At 35.8% G+C, this 4,483-nt stretch overlaps 1 long non-coding RNA gene across 1 annotated transcript; it reads right to left on the bottom strand.

Annotated features, from left to right (window-relative positions):
- Positions 1-430: 430 nt before the first annotated feature.
- LOC136767683 (uncharacterized) lies at positions 431-2,737 on the bottom strand. Its single transcript, XR_010821860.1, has 3 exons — positions 2,587-2,737; positions 2,188-2,284; positions 431-1,353 (listed from the first exon to the last, which is right to left on the bottom strand). It is a non-coding gene; the product is annotated as an uncharacterized LOC136767683 (long non-coding RNA).
- Positions 2,738-4,483: the final 1,746 nt, after the last annotated feature.

Here is a 4,483-nt window from a genome sequence, read left to right as displayed (position 1 = left end):
CATAGATTGTAGGTCAGAAACTTGGGTCTGTCATGTTTTCCTTTGAAATGAAGCAGCTGCACTGATTGTGTTCCTGTTGTACATTCTGTTCATTCGATTATGCAAGAACACTTCTGTGAACAGGGGTTTTGTAAATACATAATAAACACCAGTCTCTCCAGCTCCTTTAGAAATACTGTAAAGCCTTTTATAAACTATGTTACAATGTGAAGACTTAATTGAATAATATAATAATAATATTATTTACTGAATAATATTCTGCTTTCTTTAGTAAAGTTTAGCAATAAAATCAACAACATTGATTTCATACATAAATCAACTAAATTGAGCCACAATTAATTACTTCCACATTTCAACACCAAAACTGGTGTAACAGTAGTAATAAAAACTTAATTGAAGCAAAAAAATTAAACAGGCGATTAAAACAAAGCACATAGAAACTTTTTAATATTGTTCTTGTTCAATTACAAATATTATATTTTTTGTACAAAAAGCGATAAAGAAACGATGGTTAGAAATGTAAATATGGGTTTGTGCTAAAAGGGATATTTACTCCCCACAACAATGAGATAAGTTGTGTGTCTTTCATTTCTGTTTTAGCATCCGGACTTTCACAATATTGGAAGGCAGGAATTAATCCTGATTCAGCAAGTTTAAGGAAACACTAGTTTGAACTCAACTGCGGCTGCCAACTCTTTCTGAAAAAAATGAAAGTCTCCTCCTTTTTCCAGGAAGAATGTAGGCTCCAGGGAAGCTCACACTATAGCCTATAGTAACCTTCTGGTTGTAGCCAAAATACAAAAGCAGCTTTTAGAGTTGTGCACATAGATGTACATATAAATGATCAACTTTTTAATTATATAATTATCTATCAATATACAATTTTAATCCCATGTAACAGGAAAAACTGTTATAGTTTTGAAATATAGTTTAATTTAGTAATCAAGCTGTCAGATGATCCAATCGAGCATCTGTGGGATGTGCTGGACAAACAAGTCCGATCCATGGAGGCCCCACCTTGCAACTTACAGGGCTTAAAGGATCTGCTGCTAACGTCTTGGTGCCAGATACCACAGCATGTCTTCAGAGGTCTAGTGGTGTCCATGCCTCGATGGGTCAGGGCTGTTTTGGCGGCAAAAGGTGGACCTACACAACACCCGTTGCCTACAAGAGCTCCTCAGGATTGAGGTGAATGGTGTCCATCGTACGTATCAGCATCAGCTGTTGTTTCATCAAGCAATAAGGAGAAGGTTTCAAAATGTTTATTTCAAGTTACATCTTTCAGGATTCAGGATCGGCGCTCCAAAATACCAAGAACAATACCAGGAGTTGGTGTTACTGGGGGTCCTCCACCTGCAATTACATGTTGTTTACGTTTTTTTCATTATTCATTGATCATTATCATTATAAGATTATATCATTATCAAGATTAAAAACACTTCCATAGTTCACTATATCTGTGAGTTCTGGTGATAATTGCTAATATATTGCATTTGCTAAGGTTATGACACAAAAGCCTGTAAAACACTTATAGCAACAAAGTTAAGTTCCTGAATCTAACAATGTATTTCTTGTTCTTCTGAAATTATAGTGATTTCAAATGTTTCTAAAAACGTGTAAGTTTGTTAGTGATAATGTCACATGCTAAGGTTGAACACAATCGACTACACCACCCTGGTTTAATGTGGACGCGGACTCATGCAACCCAACCTGTCCCCAGCACAGGCACGGCTCAGGCCCCAGTACACCACAGGTAAGTTAAATGCAATTGTTTTATTTGTAGAATTCGTAATGCAGGCAAATAATTAATACAGGGCAAGACGTCTGTATTCAATTAGACAAACAGGGGAACTACAACTATAAAACCTATTTAAAATGCCTTTAATAGCCCAGACATAAATCACTGTAAAATCCCTACCCAAATGAAACACAAGAGACAAAATAAGGAAAATAAATAATAAGGATTCTAACTAGAAGGGCAATAAAATATCTAAGAATTTCCCTTGTTGAAATCAATAGATTAAGGTGCAAGATGTGCAACACCGACCGTTTGCTGGTCCCCACAGCCAGCTACACCACACACCACCACCACTAGGTGAGTGTGGTATCGAGGCTCTGTGGGATTTGGTCTTCGTAGCCTATTTCTTTTAACTTCAATGTTTATCTCTTGCAGATGCTTCCACTCACACGACGCTTCTAGCCATATGCGTCCACCTGGTGCTGCAATCTCAGTACTGTGCTGTACCCGATGGAAACAGGTGAGTCCAGGAGTCTGCAGCTACAGCTAGGAGAAAAAAATTAGTACTTAAACTGATTTGTTGTTAAGGCTGACAGGAAAAGCACACGGGAGGAGTGGATAGCAATAGTAATTTCAAAATAAAAGATGTTTACTAAACACCTTGTAATTTCTTTTCACACAAGTTGCAACCCACAATAGCACAAGATTATGCTCTTAGCTTTTGCCCTGGAAGAAGCCATCCTCCTCTGCTGCAATCTCCGAAATCTTCGCTGTGCACCAGGAATCAATTCCATCTTCTGGTAACAGGTTTGTACTCATGAACTAGAAGGAAAGCCACTCTTCTTTACCTTCACTTCCTCACACTGCTGCACCTCCCATCCTGTGCTGTAGCTCCCACATGCTCAGCCAGAAAATGCTGCACAATAGCTGCTCCCGTCTCTGCCTCAGTCTCTGACTGCTGACTGACTGCTTGATCCACATGAGCATGTGCTCTGGCTAGGCGACTCGACAAAAGAATAATAAAGCACACGTGATGATAGAAACCATGAAGAAACCCAAACCACACATCAATAGTAGTGAAAATATTATTATTATTATTATTATTTCTTGGCAGACACCCTTATCCAGGGCGACATACAACATATTATTTAAAGATACTTGTAATCATTAATTTCTGGTTCACAACACCAACATTGGACAGAAAGAAACACTGACCTGTACTGAGTTATGTCATTCCATAACATTTCAGACATATTTCATATAGTCTATTAAGTCTTTCATGGTTTGCTTCTTTTTATACCTGATTCTTGCAACAAAGTACATCAGGTATCTATTGTAAATAAAGTGAGAAACACTTAAGTTTCTATTCCTTTGGAAATACCTTATTTTTCAAACCAGACAGAAAAATAGGGACCACATTGCAAGGATATAATAACCAAAAATTGTATTTTACTGCAAATTTTAAGTTTCATAAAATTATTTATATGACTTCTAGCAGTAATCTTCAAACTACATAGTCAAAAATGCAATTAGTCTTCAGGAAACATGCACAGCAGACAGAAATAAGCACAACTATATATTTATATGACCAAAGACTGCATTTTACTAAACTCTGAAACCCTGAAAAATCACTACAAACTCTACGTATTGTAAAATGGTTTATTTTACAGACACATAAACAAATAGGCTCATATCCCAACACTTACAAAAATTATGATTATGACTTAAAGGTTTACCAGTAGCACATTATTAATCTATTAATTGATCCATGCAACTTTTAGACACTTGTCTAATACAGAGCCAACAAATGCATTGACAGCGGGTAGCAGGGCTTAGACAATGCTGTGCGCTTGAGTTTAAAATGACTCTGTAGGCCAGGGCTTCAAAACATTTCTCCATTTAAACATTGTCAAATTTGCCTCCAACACCTAAAATGCTAAGGCATGTTTTTTGTATCATATGTATCATTTTGTATTACTATGTAAATTAATGTGATTTATACTTTCGATTGTTTAAGGTGTTAAACATAATTGTATCATATTTTGAATTACAGATTAATATATACAAATGACAAATTAATATATAAAAATGACAAATTAATATATAAAAATTACCAAAAATATGTAATAATAATAATAATGATAATAATATGTAGCATAAGGTACACTTATAAATTTCAATTAAAGAAGTGAATTTATAGTATCACCTTATCACGAATCCTGGAATCTTGTAGAACTCAATTTCTGTAATAATTGGACACAGACACCAATTCCAAAGATATAAATTGTCAAATTTATTCAAAACAAAGACTAAATGTAGCACTACACTAATTATACAAAAGGGAAAAACGAATTAAAATTCAACTCTAGATCAACAAATCAAAGACAAATCACTTCCGTGACCAAATCAAAGACCATGGGATCGCATATGATAACACACAAATCGTTAAACAAAAAAAGGTTATAAACACATTGTCCAAGAACTTCCACTCAGTCGATGCACCTGGAAGTTGGGGTTTCGCGAATGTAGAGTCTTTTCCAAACAGATTTTCCACTGGTTTGAAAGCTCCAAGGTTGTGCACAAAATCTTCTTTGTAAGCAGGGTTCCACCGTAGTTACTTGAAGACAAAGTCTTTGAGGAAAGCAGGGCCCTGTTTGTTCCAAGGGTCAAGTTTCTTAAGACTCAATAGCTATTTAAATGACTGACACTTTCGTATTCAGTCGACTTAGTCAATTGTCCAGCTGT

The sequence above is a fragment of the Amia ocellicauda genome, chromosome 14 (genome assembly GCF_036373705.1).
Source record: "Amia ocellicauda isolate fAmiCal2 chromosome 14, fAmiCal2.hap1, whole genome shotgun sequence".
Taxonomy (NCBI): Eukaryota; Metazoa; Chordata; class Actinopteri; order Amiiformes; family Amiidae; genus Amia; species Amia ocellicauda.
This window is presented reverse-complemented; position numbering and strand designations above follow the sequence as displayed.